Genomic DNA, 20909 nt, shown 5'->3' with positions numbered 1-20909 from the left:
ATCATACTAGTTCAGCAACCAAAGTGGGATTGGAATCCAAGTCTAAATGAGTTTGGATAAAAGAAAAAAATAAGCAGATAAATGGAAAACAATAAGTCCCCCCTTCTACTTTCAACATGCAGGAAGTGTGTAATTGTAAGTAGTCAAAAGGTTAGTTAACTTCCACAGAGTTACAATATCAGTCAATGTGGTTTTTTTCACTACACAGATTAACTATGAGAACGATACTACTCTATAACAACAAATGATGCATTATACCCAGGAATTGTTTATTTTTTTTCTCTCTTGCTCCCTCCCTCCCTTGAGATCTGGTTTCCCCAAACAGAAGCTAAATAAAAGACAAATGAGTCTATACTTTCAGCATAGAGATCCATTATGCTTTATTTACATGCATCACACTTTATTTTACAAACTAGATTACTGTTGAGAATGGAGTACACAAGGCAATATCTACTAACATCAAGTGGAGTTAAGCTCTGCACCACTATTTCATTTGCAAAAGGGAAAGATTTCCAAATCAAACTGACATCCAATTGTTATGTAGTAAGGTAGTATATTCACCTATGTCAGCATTTGGTTTCAGAAGAGCCTCCTCTAAGTTTATGACAGTGCCAGCTTTCAAATGAAAGTAGCTCATACAAAAAGTAAAAATTGTGTATCCCTGTAAAAGATGGCCGTGTACTAAGGCAGTGATAGAATATATTATTCAAAAGTATGTGGCTCAACAGTGAAAGAAATAATCCAGACAAGACAGTTTACAGATACTGTATACATGTTTTGTCCACTCATACTTTTTTTTAATTAATTAAAAAAATTTCCATACATGAAGCCAAAATGTACAATATATCCCTCGTCCCTCCTGATAGCAGGTACCTGGTCCCCTTCCATATCAGCTGATATTTCTGATGTGCATCATGCGAAGAATGTAATGAATGGAGATTGACTGCCAAGAAGTTATGTCATTTTCAAGAGCAACCTATTTCATTTTTTTTCCTAAGATAGTTATGAGGTTGGTTAACATAATTTGGAAAAAAATATTCCTGCAACAATAAAAACAAAGATGCAATTTTTAAAAAAAGAATGGTATGAGCTCTTTAGGAGGCAGCTAAAAAGAAATGGCTTGTCTTATTTCAATTTTTAACGAGTTCATAATTTAAAAGTTAGAGTGATGGGAGTTAGTTATTTAATTCTATTTTACAAGGAGAGTCCCACAAATCAATTAACCATCTTAGAATAATGGGAGTCTAATTCATGTACATAAAAAGGAAACTCCTCAAGAATGTGATCTCATGTTTAAGTGCTTTGTAGCAGGGGTCCCCAACCCCCAGTCCGTGGACCAGTACCAGGACGCGGCATGCCAGCAACCGGTCCACACAAACAAGCAAAGTCCCATCCATGGGATGCAGGCAGCACACAAAACCACACACCCTCCGGTCCGCAGAAAAACCTCTCTCCATGGAACCAGTCCCTGGTGCCCAAAAAGTTGGGGATCTCTGCTTTATAGCACTGGAATACTCAGAACTATATTCCGAAGTGAACGCTTATGGGTTAATTGATGGACAGTTGGGATGATACATGGTTTGCAAACTCAAATAGCTTATGTAGAGCTTTCTGACTACTGTACTACAAGGTTAGGAGTTGACATTTGCCTTTTAAAAGATGGAGCCTTGTTTTGAAGAGTGTCCCAGCAGCTGTATTAGCTTTCAGTGAAAGAAACATGCAATCGTTTGGCTTGTAGGCCAAATTTAAAATTTTAAGTTTAAAACATATTGGTTGGGAATTCTGTTTTGTAGTCTACAAATCAGAATTCCCAACCAACGTATTTATTGGCTGGTTGGGGAATTCTGGAAGCTGTCGTTCCCAATACTTCTGGAAGGTATCTGGTAGGGGAACATTGATTGCTCCTTGAGCCTGAACTCCTCCCTTCCTTACTCCTTTTTCCTGCACAAAGTGAGGAGTTCAGCAGCTTTCACCTGATTGTTCACAATACTTTTATTCATCGGCCATTTTCAATTCAGTGCGAAAAAGTGACATAAATGTAAATTTGTAAATGTAAGTGAAGTGGGGATGTACCACTTGATCCCAACTGAAAAACTGATTTATTCGCATTATGCTTATGCAAACAAACAAGGACCAGGTTATGCAGACTTCTTGGATTTAAAAATGTGACGGTAAGCCATTATGTATTCAACATTGAATGTGAAAGTATCTCTCTCCTGCACTGGTAGCCAAGAAGAAGGAATTTCATGACAGTCCATTCCCATAATGCTAAGCCATAATTTAATGCACGCGGGCATGAAACCTTTTTTGGTCTGAGGGACTGTCTGATGATTTTATTCTTCCAATAAAAGTCTCATAATATGTGACATATTGCCATTTGATCCGTGAGCCATACACAGCCTTGAATCCTTGGTTTAGTATTATACCTGAACTAGACCAGTATTTGAGGATTTCTTGGCTGCTTGCTTTTGTCTAGCACCTGACTCCTTTAGGCTAATAGAAACAGCCTTACTTATAACTAGAGAAGAAAATTGGGCCACTCACTATATATTTTGTGGCCACCCTCCAGGCAAAAAAAATAATACAGAAAAAAGCTTTAAGGCTATAAGCAGCAGTCCATTGGCTAGCAAGTATCCTTGAGAGCAGAATTTTGAGATTGGGTTCCCAGTTGGGGACAGTACCTCGAATATGGAGTTATTTATATTGTGAGAGGCAGAAGGACAAACAATAGGGAGAGAAGTCACATAGAGGAAATTGATGGACTTCCGTGCAATTGCTTTACGTTAAAGGTTTCCGTGACTGAGAAAATAGTGCAGCATAACATGTTTCCTAGCTTGGTCTTCCAACTCTAGAAGAAAAATTTACTTGCTAAGCAGCCTAGTCAAGAGCCTGTTAGTTCCAATGCTGTGAAGTGCAGTCTAACTCACAGGGAAGGTGATGGTCTGGGAAACATTTCTGCAGCCTCTGAGACCCTTTGCGGGTAAACCTGAAAGAATGAGGCTTACGTTTGCCCATATTGACCCTAATAGCATAGGAATTTCAAAATTACTATTTTTTTTTCCAGAGAAGTGCGCTTTTATTGCAGTTTTCATCCATTACGATCCTAGGGTTTGAATTTATCCCGTTAAAGCCAATGTTATCAAGTTGCCTGTCATACCACTATCCTGGCCGAAGAGGTTTGTAATTTGCCTTTTTCCCCCCCCCCCAGAAGGATGCTTTGTTACCATCATCATCATCATTTTAATATGTGCCTGGGATGCCATGACTGTCCCCTAACAACCCTCTCAAGGAACTATAAAAATTCAGGTCACAGTTGCCTTACATTGCATCAAGCCAAGGATTTATATAGGTCAATATTATTTTCTATTGATGGGCAGCATATTCCCAAGGATGCTTTGAGGCAGAACCTGAAACACGTTATATAAATGTCCGTGCTCTATCACTTTGCTCTGGTTCTTTCCCCTTCCCAATTTGCTTTTTATTAGTGAAATAAAAGTACAGATGCTAACTGAGCAGATGGAGGTTTTCCTATTGAAACCTATGCGACCATCCGCGAATACAACAGCAGCTTAAATGTTACTATTAACTGCTTACTGTTACAAACATGCAATCTGATTAATGCATGCTTACTGTAATGTCATATTGGGTTTAATATTTAATTTCAGGACAGTCTCAAAGCCTTACTGATATTTATGGTGAGTACTGAATTTTGTTGAAATCAATGGGATTTAAAACCTGTATAAATTTGGCCAAGTTACAAATATGGTTCTTTGTTTTATGTCAATTAATCAGCGGGGGTGGGGATGACAAAAATAACTGTGACAATATCACAGAAAGGTGGCATCTTATGTACTTGTGTCAGATGTTGAAATGCAAGTACATAATTGTGGCATTTATGTGATGATGTCACAGCATACAGGCTGTCATTGCATCCTGGTCACCTGATTAAAATTAGAGCTGAGAAATGAAGAATCTATTCCTTTTTCTGCATCAGCTTCCTGCTATATTGCATTTTCAAGTATTGAAAGGAAACCCAGTCAAAGTAGAGGAAACCATAAACTTTGTACAGTAATGGATTTTTTTTATGCACAGAGTTTCTGTTAAGAAGACAGACAGAAACTTGGAAACAAATTGTCCATCACCAAATACATTTTCATTTCAAAGAACAAAGTAACAACAAACATCCCAAAATATCATCATTGGCTTAATTCACATATAATGATGTGCCAGATACTCGTATGTAGTAAAGGCATGTGAGCACATTCTTAACTAGCTTTGGTAATAGGTACCTGTAACTGAGTCTCTCAAGATAAGTCAATACTTTTCTTAAGCCCCTGGAACAGATGACATATTTATAAGGTATTCCTTTCTGGGAAGCCCTTTCCAATGTGAAGAACAAGCACACACATTGGTTCTATATAATTAAAGAGACATGATAAACTATGCCCTGCCATAGACAAATATACCACCTTAATTATTAAAAAAATAGTCTGTATTTATTTGGAAAATGATAAAAATCATTTAACTAGTTTGAAAGTATATATTCAATGAGCTATTTAGAACCACAACAGCACAGAATTGTCATCGTTTTAAGTTATGAACTGTTATGACTTCATGTATTCATCTAGAGAATAGCGCAGCACAAGGAGGAGGCACCTACAGTACAAAACAATATTTTCATCACACAAGGAGCTGTTATTTCACCAATATTACCTCAGAAGTTGGAAAAGGAGAGCAATATGGGGCCCACCAATGTATATGTGTGAATGTGCTTGAATGCCTGCATGTGCACGCGCAGTGAAAGGTGGCAGCTGAGAGGAATCATACCACATAGGTACATGATTCACGTGCTGGTGGAAACTCATGCACTGAAACTTTGGGTTAAAATGCTAGTCTGTTCTCTTAACAATCATGCATAATGATCTGTTTCTGTACATAATAAAATATATTTATATATTTATATGCATTCTGCTTTTATGCCAAAAAAAGTTCTTCGTATATCACTTTGGAGAAATATGTACCGGTATATGTTGTCCTAAGCCAAAGTGTCTTCACACCATTAAAATTTAAAAAAAAAAATTAAAATGTACCATCAGGTTTCCCCCTATTTCTTTCTTCCCTTCTTTGCCCCACCTTCACATGAAAAATACCAATTAAAAAGTAATTAAACAGGACTTGCACAGCACCATAACTTTCAGTCATTATTACTATATAAATTTACAAAAAGAAATCCCTATAAGCAAAATATATAAAAACTACTTTGTTTTTCAATGGAATTTATCCAGTTACAATCTACGCTCCTATGAAAAGCTCTCTGTATGGATTTTCCCTCTCTGTGTCTCCTTCCTAACCACCTTTTTCCAGTTTCCACCATGTATCACAAGAGGGAAAGAATAAGGAAGATAAAGATGAATAAATGATTATGAATGAAATAAATCATCCAAGCCTTGGATATTACAGATACATAAAACTCCGTTCTCATGCAATATACTCATTTTTTTCTTTTAGGTTTTGTGTTATTAATAAGAGTAATAATTTGAAAGCAAGCCGTTGCCTTCTATGTGGTTATATTTGGCAAGTGGTAAACAATGCACCTCAGACTGGCCAACTGCTAAGCTATGGGGACAAACGAAAAAGCAAACATTTACTGCAGCATTTGGGCAAAACTGCTCGCATAACCCTAGCCTAGATTTAGATAGGAGTTACTGATTCCCCACAATGAAATGCCCTTTTTCTCTCACACCGAATGAACCCTGGTTAAGATGCAACATTAGTGGTGGCTAATTTTGTGAGGTAAAACCCACCCTCTCTTGGTACCAAAAATAAAAAGAAACACATAGAAGATTAGGAAAATATTTGGTTGGAGAGTTGTAGGGACTGGTTGAGAACTAATGAATTAGCTAACCAATCCCCACATAAAAACACCAAAGCAAATACAGACGTTAAGTTATCTTACAAGCTAATTCTTGAATTCAACTGGTTGGTTGTACTCTAAAAGACTGCAGGAGTCAACAAAGTGTTCAGTGGCATCTTAAAGAGCAACGCTTCGTGACACCCTCTGTCGTTGCATACCTGGAATGCTATCCTGAAGATAGAAACAAAATGCAGAGGGCATTGATATTTCTTGCATTGCATTTCTCTCTCCCCTTACTGTTTGCCATTCCTTGCTGTCCCTTACCATCTTGTCTCAGAATCCGATCCATGTCATACCCAATTTGCTAAGTCTTTAAAGTGCCACCACACTCGTCACTTGTGTTGCTGCAACAGTTTAATACAGCTCCTCCTCTGGAAACTGTATTGGTATTCAAGTGCTGTTGATATTTCAAGCCCAGGTTGTGTATTTAATTTTCATGCGGAATTGGCACATTAGAAGGAGTACGTAAAGGATTTCACAGGGAGGAGGAGAAAAAGAAAAAAAGCATCCCTCACACCTTAAAGAAGGGTGGGCTGGGGAAAACCCTGAAGAACAAAAGCCAACCTAAAAGCATCCTGCAACCCATCACCATTTTGGAACGCCATGTACTGATTGACAAGCACACTACTGTAAAGGCTACACAGTGTTTTTTTGAAACAGAATGGTGGCTGAACCAACATATCCTCAAGTTGGTGGTGGATCACCCTACAGTAAGAAAAATTTGCATACTTCAAAATGAGTTCAGTTCCAGATACGGTAAGTCAGTTCTTTCCTCAAGTTCTGGGGCTCACTAACAGTCTCTGTTTCATTAGGAAAAGAATGCAGGGTTCACAAACGCTGTAAACGACATCCCTGTCTTTGCTGACAGTTGATTTTGGCAAGGATTTTTTTTTCTTTAGGATTCATGTTGGATGAAGGGCCTGGAAGAAAAAAAGGACAAAATAACATTTAGTTAGTCATTAGCCACAAACTGTTGAGGAAAGCAAATAATCCTAAGCATGACCTTCCAGAAATTTTCAAGTCATCTTGAGGAAACCTGCATTTGTTATTTGGTATCAGCACAACCCAAGACTGATTATTATATCCTAGCTTTAGCATTGTTGTTGTTGTTTTTAATTAGGAAATCATCATGAGTTCTACTAATAAATACATGATAATGTTTTTGTTTGAGGGTTCCTAGCAGGGTGGATAATAAGCGATGATTTTTTTAAAAAATAAATAAACAAATTGGATTTTTTAAATTTAAATCAGATTTTTTTATTTTTATTTTTTTATTTTATTTATTTTAATAAAATGCTTTTGGAGTAAATATCTAAATATAGTTTTCTATTTAAGATATATTAATAATTAAGTTTATTCAGCATGAAATGGAGTTTAGTTATGTAGCAGGAGGCTGTATATTCTGCAATATTTACATTTTTGGTAGACCCATTCAATGAATCCAAGCTCTGCAAGCTGAGATAACATGCACTGCATTGATGCATTGATGATACAATTTCACAGTAACCATGAGATAAATCATAAAACAAAGTTCAGGAATATTCCTTTATCCCATTATTTTGCAAATCTATGTACACTGCAAACTCTATGATTGTATGAAGAGAAATGCATCTGTACCAGGCTCTAAGTGTTTTAGTTAAATAAAAGAATTTGAGTAGTTTTCCAACTACGTGTGACTAACCTATTAACCTAAAATTGGTTCTGATATCGCTGTTTTACTAACCTGACAGCTTATTACTCTAAATAGGAAACCTTCATTTGTTTGCAAATAGTATTAAAGATTCTAACTACCAGCAAGAATGAGTCCTTACATTTAAAGAGCACCTGTCATTTTGGATCCATCATGGCAGTGCCTGTTAGCGGGCATCCTCTCACCTGCTGCCTGCCACGTCCCTCACTTTGTTGTGTCGCTGCCATTAAAGTGAATGGGACTGTCGGTGAGTCAACAGCAGGTCAGATAAGGAGCTGCTGCGGGACAGAGATGACAGTTGTTCTTTAAAAATTATGATTTAAATCAAGCCTTTTTTTACTAGTGATTAAAATCATGATTTAAATCGTGATTTAAATCGACTCGATTTAAATCAAATCCACCCTGGTTCCTTGTAAATGAACAGAGTCATGCAAACTGTATTATGTAATAGTCTTTATAAGCTATGCTTCTGGGAGCCATAAGCATTTAATAAGTAACTTCAGACATTACACAATTATGCACAGTTCTGTTTTTCACACTTCAGCTGCCATAGCTATACCTTAAATACAAAAGGCACACCTTCAAAAATGGCAGCTACTTTCAAATGCATCTTAGAAGAATTCTGGCAGACAAGCTTGGAGAATAATAACAAATATTGCACATTGACATAGTAAAACTTCACTATTACATTTTTTCATTTTTTTTCTCTTACATTTTAAAACAATTTGTTATAAGATCAGATGTAAGCATCAGAGAGTTGGGTTGGTTAACAAGAATTCTGTTTAGTATATGGTAAATGTTTGTTCACCTATGTAAATCAGTAGGAGGATGCATTTAATTCTTATGTAGCTTGGCTTATCCTAGACCTGTATTAGCCGCCTTTGATTCAGATATTTTTAATTTTTTGGGGGGGGGACCTTTTGACATTTCAGTCCATTAATTTCTACCCCATCACAAAGAACAAATCTCTTTCAACTTCTCCCTAGTATCCACCAACATCATTTGGCTTTCTGAGGTCCATTTGCTGTTCCCTCGGATCAAAAAGGAAGAGCAAAATTTATTTATTTATTTATTTTATTTATTTATTTTAATCCCATTTATTTTATCCCGCCCTTCTCCGAAGATTCAGGGCGGCTTACAATTTAAAGCACAAATCAATGTGCTTAGCAATAGCCTTCATTCTATGTATATGCCTGCTTATTAGGGCTTTCGCCCCCCCCCCCCCAAAAAAAAATTGATAGTTTTGATGCTCTCCGGATGCTGACTGGGAGCGATTCTAAGGAGGCCTACAAAATTTGCAGACCAAAGAATTCACTATTACCTGCTATACACCATTAGCTTGGGGATGGATCAGAGAGTGAGAAAATGAGAGGAGAGAAGCAACCAGGAATTAAGGAGAAACTTCCTAACAGTGAGGACAATTAACCAGCGGAACAGGTTTTGCCTTCAGAGGTTGTAGGTGCTTCATCACTGGAGGTTTTTAAGAAAAGACTCGAAAACCACCTGTCTGAAATGGTATAGGCTCTCCTGCTTGAGCAGGGGGTTGGAATAGAAGACCTCAAAGGTCCCTTCCAGCTCTATTTCTGATTGATTGATTCTGGAGAGACCAACTATGGATTGGTTTTGGAAGGCAAAATGGCTCCTTCTTCAACAGATATCTACATATATAAGTAACACCAGCTGCCTGCAATTAGTGCATGTTCGAGTCCCACCAGGCTCAAGGTTGACTCAGCCTTCCATCCTTCCGAGGTAGGTAAAATGAGGACCCAGATTGTTGGGGGCAATTAAGCTGACTTTGTAATAATGCCGCTTGGGGGTGTGTGTGAAAGCCCTAACAAGCAGGCATATACATAGAATGAAGGCTACTGCTAAGCTTGTAAGCCGCCCTGAGTCTTCGGAGAAGGGCGGGATATAAATGGAATTAAAATAAAATAAAATAAATAAACATATCATTAATCTATGTTTATAATATGTAGTCTATGTATTATGATCAGCTTGCTCCCCCACCAGTTCTTATTTTCTTGGCCAATGTAAAGCAGTTTGAAAAAGAACATGTTGGGGAAAAAAACCATGCAACTGACATAAATATTGAGGCTACAACCGCCAGCCGGCCAATGAAGTGATACATTTTCTCCTCACTCCTGAAGATAAAGAAGGGGGAAGTAGGAAGAGTAAGCAGGTGCTATTTGAATGAATGTGAATAATAGTGAAAACAACTTCCTTGCCTCCTACCAGTTTTTGCACTGCTCTATCTGTTGTCCTCTGAATTGCTTGCTGTGAATAAGTTTGGGGAATGAAATCATTTTTCAACAGCTGCTGCAAGAATTTCTCCCTCACTTGTTTACATTTTTGTATCTTCTCGGATGCAATGCCTCTGACTACTTTCGTCTGCAGTGGTGCTACCTGATGACTTTTAACTGTAGTTCTGTAGTTTTCACTTGAAAGATCCTCAAGCAGATCATTGGGAAAGGTTTTGTGAAATTCTGGAACCTCCCTTTCAACAAAGCCTGCATGCAATGTAGATTCTTTGTGATGCATTTACGACGCCTCCATTACAGTGGGACAGACTCAATATCACCCTTTGGGTTGGATTTGCATTTTCTATGCACTCCTTTCTAATACAAAAATTCATTAGAGAAAATTGCAGGTTTCTAGTTGAACAAGGTGAGAATGGAGCTTAAGGGCCTAAAAAACAACTAGCATGGTTTTCTGACATATCCTTAAATTAGCATTTTAGCTCAGTTTGGAGCTAAATCTCCTGAGCTTTCAAGAAAGCTTAGGAAATGCAAACCAAAAAAATATATTTCTATAAGTTTCCTATTTTTAATGATCATATTATTAAATTTTTAAACAAGAAAGGTAACAACTAACAAGAATAATTAAGTTGAGAGAAAGCATAAAGAAGGAAAGTTTTGTCTGAGCTGCCTATAGTACATTTAGCTTAAGAATACAAAGCATTATGTCTGATTATTGTACATTTAATGTTAAACCAGTGTTGCAAGTTAAAATTTGGGAGATTATATATGGTAACTCTAGCAACACTATTATATGTGCAAAGAGAGAGAAATATTCAAATACCCACAATGGAGAAATGGATTGTGAAGGCAACAAAATTAGCAGAAATGGCAAAAGTGAGCTGTCTGCTCAGGGACTTTTATATGATAAGGGCTTTATAAAGTAGTAAGGGCTTTTATAAAAGACTGGGAAACTTTTACAGATGTTTTACTGAAAATGGAAAAAAGTGAAATGGTGATTTTTGGATTTGAGGATTGAAAAAAAAACATTGAATAGGGGGCTAAAGAGACTACTGTAATGTAAAAGAAGGAGATTATGAGTTTGTAACTACTATAAACAAAGTCAGAGACATTAGAACAGGGGTCCTCAACCTTGGCAACTTTAAGGCTTGTGGACCAGTTGAAATCCACAAGTCTTAAAAGTTGCCAAGGTTGAGGACCTCTGCATTAGAAGACTGCTCCTTCAATTAACTTTTTTTTCTTTAACTGTATTGTTCTCTTCATTTTTTTCCTTTTTTTTCTCTTTACAAATTCCTATATTTGTCTTTCATCAATCTAAAAATGTGCAATAAAAATGTAACATTTGGGGAGGATTGTATGGCATTATTAACAACCTCAGGCTTGAAGCCAACCTGAATATGGAACCTCAGTATGATCTTCAGTAAGGTTACCAGAAGATTAACCAGAAAAACCACTAAACTCCAAATATTTCTGTCTGTACGCACACTGATATCAACAATAATTATGTGGGGGAAATCATTCAACAAAACGTGTATAATATTAAAATTGTTGCTAAGAGAATCTACTACTATTGTAATTTTAAGCAGATTGTCAGGAGGAGGAAGAAAAGCAATGGCCAAAAGATTTTTCAGTTGGTTCTGTAAGAGCTTAGGTGACATGATAGCAGTCTTCCAATATCTCAGGGGCTGCCACAAAGAAGGGGGAGCCAAGCTATTCTCCAGAGCACCTGAAAGCAGGACAAGAAGCAACGGATGGAAACTAGTCAAGGAGAGAAGCAACCTAGAACTAAGGAGAACCTTCCTGACACTTAGAACAACTAACCAGTGCCTCCAGAAGTGGTGAATGCTCCAACACTGGAGGTTTTTAAGAAGAGACTGGACAGCCATTTGCCTGAAATGGTATAAGGTTTCCTGCCTGAGCAGGGGGTTGGACTAGATGACCTCCAAGGTCCCTTCCAACAACTACTTCTTCTTCTTCTTCTTCTTCTTCTTCTTCTTCTTCTTCTTCTTATTATTATTATTATTATTATTATTATTATTATTATTATTATTATTAATTATTATTATTATTATTATTTTCCTAAAATACACTAGCTTCTATGCCTGTACTACTAGGCAGTACTGAAAAGCTCTGCTGCCTTCCGTACCAACAGTTGCATCTTGCTCTATCTCTTAACTTACAAGGTCCTTCCCAAAAGGCAACATCACCGGTTGTCTTTAAGTACTTTCTTTGGTTCTCAGGTCCAAGAGACCCTTGAAATACAATCACAAAAATGGGGCTGGTTTACAGGATCATTTCACATAGGATGACTTGATCAGAGATCATATGGACAGGACAGAATCGTTTAGGTATTTATTTATTTTTAATCTTGAGTTTATAAAACACACCTGAGGAACAGAAATGGCTAGCAAACTGTGGTTCCCCACCATTCTTACTTCACTCCAATCCAATGGAGTAAAACGATACACTGGCTAGACTATATTTATGCTGCTTGACTTTAAAAGCTGTTGTATAAGTGATCATCTCAATTCTATTCCACAATGTTCACTTGGAATTAAGTGTCTGAGGTTCTGCTCTCAACAAAAGTGGCAAAGAAAAGAGTCCTTAAAGTACTAATCATGTAGATTAGCACCCCATTTCGTTCCTGCAGGCTTTAATTATGATGTGATAGAAGTTACAATAGTTAAAAAAGGAATGATGATCCTGAAATTGAGTTTCAGCCCACCAACAGGAAGGTCCTAATACTTTATGCTACATAAATTCTTAGAAAAAAGTGATCTTTGTGCATGGTAAGATCATAGTGCATCGCAGAACACAAAGGAAGAACTAATGAAGTACAACTGTGTCCTTTCTCACCGTTTTCAGGGATAAGACAGGTTATATATTTGTAAATTGTGTCAATCCACAAATTATGTCTATTGATTTAATGTGCTAGTTCCTTTAATTTATGGCTCTCACTAGATGGTTGTATTAATACCAATTACTTTAGAGCAGCTCTATTGTTAAGTTTATTTAGTATTATTGCCCAACATTTACAGATATGGTTGAATGATATAGATGGATTCCATCAGCTGATAGGACAGAGTATAGAACATCTATACAGTATGAACAATAATTTAGAGGAATTGTATTTCCACAGCTTATAAAAGTTAGTATTAACATAGATATATGTCCATTTCATATATAAGGAATTATTTTCCACTAATATTTCCTATTTTAAAAATACGTTAGTATTTTCCCCAAACAGCCCTTTAAAGAGCATGATAATGATATAAGAAGACTTTAATTTCCTGCTATAGTATTATGCAATTATGAACTAATTGATTTTATATCAACTATGGAACTCTTTGAATGTCTTAGGCATGCCAGTCTCTTCCCCTTATATTAAAAAAATGAAAGAAAAAAATGAATTTATAAAGATGTACTGAATGAGAGCAACTGCAAACTACGTTGTATACCATTCATAATATAGGAAAAGTGAATCTTCATTGATAAAAGACAGAAGAAAAATCTTATTGGCCCAGTTCAGATTCCAAATTAATCTATAAAGGTGCTACAGATTTGAACACTGATTGTATCAAGGTGACACTGCTTGGGTAAATTGTGTTCTCTAAATAAGAGAGTGTTTCATTTGACATGAACCATTCAAAATGCACAAATATTAATGAAAACAAGCTAGAGAATTAGCATTATTTCCAATTTGTTATTCCAGAGAATAATCAGGCACTCCTTTCTGCTATATGAATTCCTAGCATTGTTTTTCTTCCTCTGTCGTCTGGGAAGCATACATCTTTATTATGGTTATCATGAAAGCAATTCTTCCTTTCATGAAGAACTCTCATTTGCTAATGTTGTTAAATGAATTTGACAGGTCAGAAAGCCAAGACAAATCATTTAAAAGGACCAACACTGTTGTGATGTGCCATAGGACATACAAAGCCCCCTAGATGCTTAATAATAGACAGCTCAAGAGGAAAAGTGTAATAAAAGATTCTGCCATAAATCAAGTCCTTCAGTCCTCCTCAAATTCAATTACTTCTCTGGGAAGATTAGAAAAACATTATTTTAAATGAAGAGTAGACAAAAAATTAAAAAGACTGGAAGATGCCAAATAAAAGAAGAAGAAAGATTATATACACTAAGCATACATTAAGTATTATGTTATCTTTGCATAGTAAAGGTCAGACTAGCAAGGTATATAAAGGAGGATAATTGTAAAATACATGTTAGTGTAGGTCTGCAGTTATTATAGTGTATTAATTACAATCCGTATTCAGTGGCAAGCAATACAGGTGTATGGGGTGGATTTTTAAATGCCATATTGAGCTCCTGAAGGCAAACAAATACTGGCTAAATTCATACATGCTGCTGAGCCACAAGCAAATTACTACATGACATGATTTATATGTGAACACAAGCAATTTTGGCAAAGATCATTCAGCTGCCAATTCTTACTGTTTTTCAATACCTAAGAGTAAAAAGTTCAAAAGCAAATTAAAAATGGAAGCATAGGGCATGATAATTTTTTACGGGTGAGTCAAAGAGCTATATAATATTTCTCCAGGATCTCTAAGTATTTTATTTATTTTATTTTAATTCCATTTATATCCCGCCCTTCTCCGAAGACTCAGGGCGGCTTACAAGTTTAGCAGTAAGTTTAGTAGGCACAAGGTATAACCTGAAGTTAGAGCAAATATAATATTTAATTTGTGAAATGTATCAACTGTTTTAAATTTTAAAATTGAATGTATTTCAATTCATTCATGAAGAATTCTCAATACTGTATTACTCCATGATATGTTGCAAAAAGGAAAGAGTTTTCTGTTTGTGCAATGCTTCGTTGTGAATACAGTGATCCAGTCATTTCCAACTCAATGCTTCTACTCATACAATTGGGCAAAGCATAATGTTTTAATTCCTGGCCTCTTTGGTGAGTCAGCAAAGTTAATATGGTTCCATCATCCATGAACTTTTAGGGTAGCATAAGCCAGGACACAGGATTATTCCAAATTCCTGATTCATAAGTAACAACCCGTGGAGAGTTACTATGGTTGAAATGAATGCTTACTCCTACTCAGAGAATGAATTTGTGAGAATGATCTGAAAAGCATGCAGCTGTTGGTCATTAGTAATAAATTGCCACACAAAAGTAGCCAATACCTTTCAATCAACCTGAACTGAAAACTGAATTAAAATGAAACAATTCAGAGTAAAATTGTTACAGCCACATCCAGAAGCCATTGCTTGTATATTTATGACGTGCTAGGATTTAGCTGTTGCCCTTCCTACCTACGCTAGAATACCAAATTACCGTAAATAGAATCCTGCATGGAAGAATGAAGTACAGGGCATTCTTTTTTATTAGCTGAGTTAATTAAAATCGTGGCAATTGTTTCCAGTCTAGTCTAGCGTTGGTCTTTGTTTTGCCGTACTTTGCTAACTTGGAAAATAGCAGTCTTTTTAAAGGCTTGATTTTTCAAGAAGAAAAAAAAACATTACTACAAAAAGCACTCTTGAAAAAACTTAGCAATTCAAAATGGAGAAGGAAAACAAATTTGAAATCCTAAAGTAAAACTTTTGACAAATATTCACGGGGGGGGGGGAATCAATGTTACCTGGGAGGAGTTCGATCCTGTAACTCCAGAGGAAGTGGACAGGATCATGGGGAGGCTGAGCTCCACCACATGTTTATTGGACCCGTGCCCTTCCTGGCTGGTTTATGCAGCCCGGGAGGGGACACGAGGCTGGTTCCAGGCGGTTATATCTGCCTCTTTGAGTGAGGGCAGTTTTCCCGCCGCCTTGAAAGAGGCGGTGGTAAGACCTCTCCTCAAGAAGCCTGCCTTGGACCCGGCTGTGTTGAATAACTTTCGTCCGGTCTCCAACGTTCGCTTTCTTGCGAAGGTTGTTGAGAGTGTGGTGGCGCATCAGCTCCCTCTGGTCCTGGATGAAGTGGATTATCTAGACCCGTACCAATCGGGCTTCAGGCCCGGGTACAGCACGGAGACGGCATTGGTCGCGCTGGTGAATGATCTCTGGAGGGCTCGGGACAAGGGATATTCCTCTGTCCTAGTCCTATTAGACCTCTCAGCGGCTTTCGATACCATCGACCATGGTATCCTGCTGCGGCGTCTCAGGGGATTGGGAGTGGGAGGCATGGTTCTTCAGTGGTTCTCCTCCTATCTCCTGGGACGCTCGCAGTCGGTGTTGGCAGGGGGGCAGAGGTCGACCGCGAGGCCTCTCGTTTGTGGAGTCCCTCAGGGGTCGGTCCTCTCACCTCTCCTGTTCAACATCTACATGAAACCGCTGGGTGAGATCATTCGTGGTTTTGGAGTTGGGTATCATCAGTATCTGGCATCTGGCCCTCTCAATTCCTGGCAAATAGATGGGGAAGAAATGGAGGTAGTGACAGATTTTATTTTCCTGGGCTCCAAGATCACTGCAGATGGGGACTGTAGCCAAGAAATTAAAAGACGCTTGCTCCTGGGGAGGAAAGCCATGGCAAATCTAGACAGCACACTAAAAAGCAGAGACATCACCCTGTCAACAAAAGTGCGTATAGTCAAGGCTATGGTCTTCCCAGTTGCAATGTATGGCAGTGAAAGTTGGACCATAAGAAAGGCTGAGCGCCAAAGAATTGAGGCCTTTGAACTATGGTGCTGGAGAAGACTCCTGCGAGTCCCTTGGACTGCAAAGCGATCAAACCGGTCAGTCCTAGAGGAGATCAATCCCGACTGCTCTTTAGAAGGCCAGATCCTGAAGCTAAAACTCAAATACTTTGGCCACCTAATGAGAAGGAAAGACTCACTGGAGAAAAGCCTAATGCTGGGAAAGATCGAGGGCAATAGAAGAAGGGGACGACAGAGAATGAGGTGGCTGGATGGAGTCACTGAAGCAGTAGGCGTGAGCTTAAATGGACTCCAGAAGATGGTAGAGGACAGGAAGGCCTGGAGGAACATTGTCCATAGGGTCGCGATGGGTCGGACACGACTTCGCAGCTAACAACAACAACAATCATCAGTATGCTGATGATACCCAACTTTTCATTTTGACCCCAAACCACCCCAGTGATGCCCTCGACGTGATGTCCCGGTGCCTGGAGGCGGTCCGGGTCTGGATGGGGAGGAACAGGCTTCGACTCAACCGTGACAAGACTGAGTGGCTGTGCGTACCGGCATCTCGTGATATTCAGGATATCCCACCCCTCACTATGGGGGGTGAGTCATTACCTCCTGTAGATAGGGCTCGCAACTTGGGAGTCCTCCTAGATTCACAGCTCTCCTTAGAAGACCATATTGTAGCTGTGACTAGGGGGGCCTTCACCCAGGTTCACCTGGTGCGCCAGTTGCGGCCCTATCTAGACCGGGATGCCTTACGTACGGTCACTCATGCGCTCGTGACCTCTCGTCTTGATTACTGCAACGCTCTCTACATGGGGCTACCCTTGAAGACCACTCGGAGGCTCCAACTGGTACAGAATGCAGCCGCGAGAGTTGTATTGGGAGTTTCCCGATACTCCCATGTCACACCTTTGCTCCGCGAGCTGCATTGGCTACCAGTTGTCTTCCGGGTGAGGTTCAAGGTGTTGGTAATGACCTACAAAGCCCTTCATGGCATGGGTCCGGAATACCTTGGGGAGCACCTGCAGCCGGCGTCAACTTCCCTCCGCCCAGTACGCTCCCACAGAGAGGGCCTCCTCAGGGTGCCACCGGTCAAAGAATGCTGACTGGTGGCCCCCAGGGGGAGGGCGTTCTCTGTGGGTGCACCGGATTTATGGAACCATCTTCTGGTCGAGCTCCGGATGGCGCCCGATCTCCGCTCCTTCCGGCGCGATCTTAAAACCCATCTCTTTAAACAAGCTGGTCTGGCCTGATGGGACGGGGTGGGATTTTTATAAATGAACTTAAATTTTAATTTGTATTAATTTTATGGGCATTGTTTAATCACGTTTTAATAATTTTAATTTTTGTATCTAGTTTTTATGTATTGCCCTGTTCACCGCCCTGAGTCCTCCGGGAGAAGGGCGGTATATAAATTAAATTAATAAATAATAAATAAATAAAACAAAAATCAATCCCAGAAAACTGTATATTCTACAATACGATCCTAAGTCAGTTTGATACAAAAGTGAATGCATTATGAACTCCACCCAATGTTGCTCTGCTTGGTCTAAAAATATCAGGCAATGCTGTCATCCTGTGCTATCCCGTAATTTTGGCAACCGTAGGAACAGCCAGTTTCCAATTATCTGTCTTGAATCTTATGAACGTAATGGCCTTCAGAAAAGCACAGAGAAAATCTCAAATAACTGAAAGCCTATAGTATATTATGCCCACGAAAACTGTTTACCAACTTATCCCTGGCCCTTGATGAGCGGTTTTTCAGGACCACGTACTATATAATCCTATCCCTAAATTCTTATTGCTTCTCTGGAATAAAAAGGGTAAAAAAAGAAACTGGAGTTTTCATGGAAGAGATTGCTGACTTTTATCTTTACACATACAACTCTGTGTGACCAATGAGAGAAATTTTTTAGCCAACTTGTATATTCTAAGGAGAGGGTTGGGGACAAGCATAAATGATGGCCAACTAATGAAGCAAGTCACACTTATAAAATATAATATAAAATATAATAATTGGTTCACCTCTTTCGGTGTTTTTCTCCAGCACTGACATGTATGCTTTTGAATGAATGTTGCCGGCAAATCACGCTACAACTGATGCTACAATACGAGATAATCAGCATTATTGTGGTTTTCCTAAATGGCTTTATATTACAACCACAATATTTTTGTTTTACTCTTTGCTTTACTGTAAATATACAGATTTAAGTTATCTTCATAAATTATAAATATGTATTATGTATTAATGTTCGTGTATCTTGGTTTAGTTTTGAAGAAAGTAAATAGTGGCTCCATTTGTTTATTCTGCTAAAAATCCTGTTGGGAGGGAAGGAAGGAAGGAAGGAAGGAAGGAAGGAAGGAAGGAAGGAAGGAAGGAAGGAAGGAAGGAAGGAAGGAAGGAAGGAAGGAAGGAAGGAAGGCTAACTCTAAGCCAATAGGTAAACTATATGCATTTTTCTTTTCTGGTACCTCATTCTACTTTCAAGTATTTTTGCCAACAACATTGCTTACTGGAAGAAATCAAATATGAGGATTTTTGACAGTCAAAATGCTGCTTAAATCTAAGCAGAAGTCAATATAATGCTTAGACTTCTTGAAAATGTACCTGAGCATTCTTTGATAGAAATTTGATAATCATGGCTGCATCCTCCCTTAGCATTTTTGGCCAATGATTACAGTACTAAACTGCACACCATAGGGAGTTTGTAGTCCTGTTAAAAATCATACCATATATATGGTCAAGTACTATGCTACTTACAATATCTCAGACATTTTTGTCAAACCCAAACTGGCCCCAAGCCTAAGTCATATTTTATGTAAAAATGTCAGTCAGTTTTTATTTCGAATACGAATAACATCTTCAGAGTACCCTTAAATTGGATAAATGATTTTGCCATGGGGAATCCCCAAGATTTTATTAAGGACCGCTACAACTACTTTCTTTTTTTCATAATCATAGAAATCAATTTCCTCTCCCAATATCCTGATTTGAAGGCTTGCTTGCTTATTTCAAAGCACTGGCTATTATTCCAAAGTAAAAGAGTCACATAAGCTTGTCACAGGATACTGTTCTTATCAGGGTGGAAAAGTAACTTTGGAAAGCACTTTGACAAGAAAAACAATGTGCAGTGTCTGGTTTGATTCCCAGATGGTAGTTGTTTACAGCATCTCTGCTTTTGACAGGAGAAAATAAATGAATTTATTTCAGAAACTATTTTAGTGATAGAGCTGTAGCCATAACTTTTTCTGGCTTCTTTCTTAATTCACTTTTCCCTTCAGGCTTTTTCTCACTTGCATCTAACAATGATACAACCATGCCTTGGCAATATCTTTTTTTTTCTACTGTCCCCTGATGATGATGTTGCTTTTCTCTCATTGGCAGCCCTAAACCTTTGCTCAGGGGTCTTCTAACTTGGTCCTTTTATGACTTGCTGGCTGAGGAATTCTGGGAGTTGAAGTCCATGAGTCATAAAAGGGCCAAGTTTGAAGACCTCTGGCTTAGCTGAAGGGTTAAAGTGGTGTTTTTCCTCTTTAGCCAAAAGCAGGGGTCTTCAAACCTGGCCCTTTTATGACTTGTGGACTTCAACTCCCAGAATTCCTCAGCCAGGCACGCTGGCTGAGGAATTCTGGGAGTTGCAAGTCCACAAGTCATAAAAGGGCCAAGTTTGAAGACCCCTGGCCAGTAGTGGGTGGGGTTAGAGAAGTTCTCATTGGCTGTTTCAGGCTAATATGGGCATATTCCTTCCCTCCATCCTTGGCCAGCCTTGTCCGCCACCATTCTGCTTTGTCTACCTTAAGCAGAGTGTTGTGCTGGTGGTTTAGCAGTTTGCAAAAGCAACAGACTCTTTAGCCAGCAGCCTTGTTAGTACTTTAATTCTATGACCCTTACCAGTTTAACACAAGACTGAGATAGGAAAACAGTGGAATGAATGAGTGACCAACCCTTCCTCATTGCCTTCCTAACCTAACATGAAGTCATCATTTATTATCTATATGAAGAAAGGAGAGGAGGAGAAGGGGAAAGAAACCTTAAACAAAAGAACAGCAATTCATTATCCTTTGCAATTATGATATTTTTTTTAAAAAAAACCCTATTCAGCTTAAGTTACAACTGAATGATGTGTTAAAAGAGGAATAACATAGGAAGGAGCTTAAAAAGATGGACTGAGTTCTGCAGCTAGACCTGCCCATTTCTGCTCTGGCGCTGTGACTCTTAGATAGCGTACCCGATGGTTGGTGATACACAGAAGAGAAAGGATAGCAAAGCCAGAGGGATCAGCTAATCTCCTTGCTTATCATGCACTCCACATGGAAAATCAGGACTATGCCGTTCAGCAGTGCATCAAAACAGACAGTTTAGAGGCAGAATAAAGGTTGGCAATGTGAAGAGTAAATCTTGTTCTAGCGTAGTGGTTTTGTTTGTTTGTTGG

The 20909-nt window shown here is 38.5% G+C and overlaps 1 protein-coding gene across 1 annotated transcript in view; it reads right to left on the bottom strand.

Moving 5' to 3' along the window:
* Window positions 1-355: 355 nt before the first annotated feature.
* Window positions 356-20909, bottom strand: part of FOXO3 (forkhead box O3) — a 169359-nt gene continuing 148805 nt past the window's right edge. Inside the window, exon 3 of the mRNA XM_083349362.1 lies at window positions 356-6834. The gene's annotated coding sequence lies outside the window, so the exon portion shown is untranslated. The remainder of the gene's footprint in view (window positions 6835-20909) is intronic.

This window comes from Vipera ursinii (genome assembly GCF_947247035.1).
Source record: "Vipera ursinii genome assembly, chromosome: 1".
Lineage (NCBI taxonomy): Eukaryota > Metazoa > Chordata > Lepidosauria > Squamata > Viperidae > Vipera > Vipera ursinii.
The sequence above is the reverse complement of the archived record's forward strand: the minus strand, read 5'-3'. Positions and strand labels throughout refer to the sequence as shown.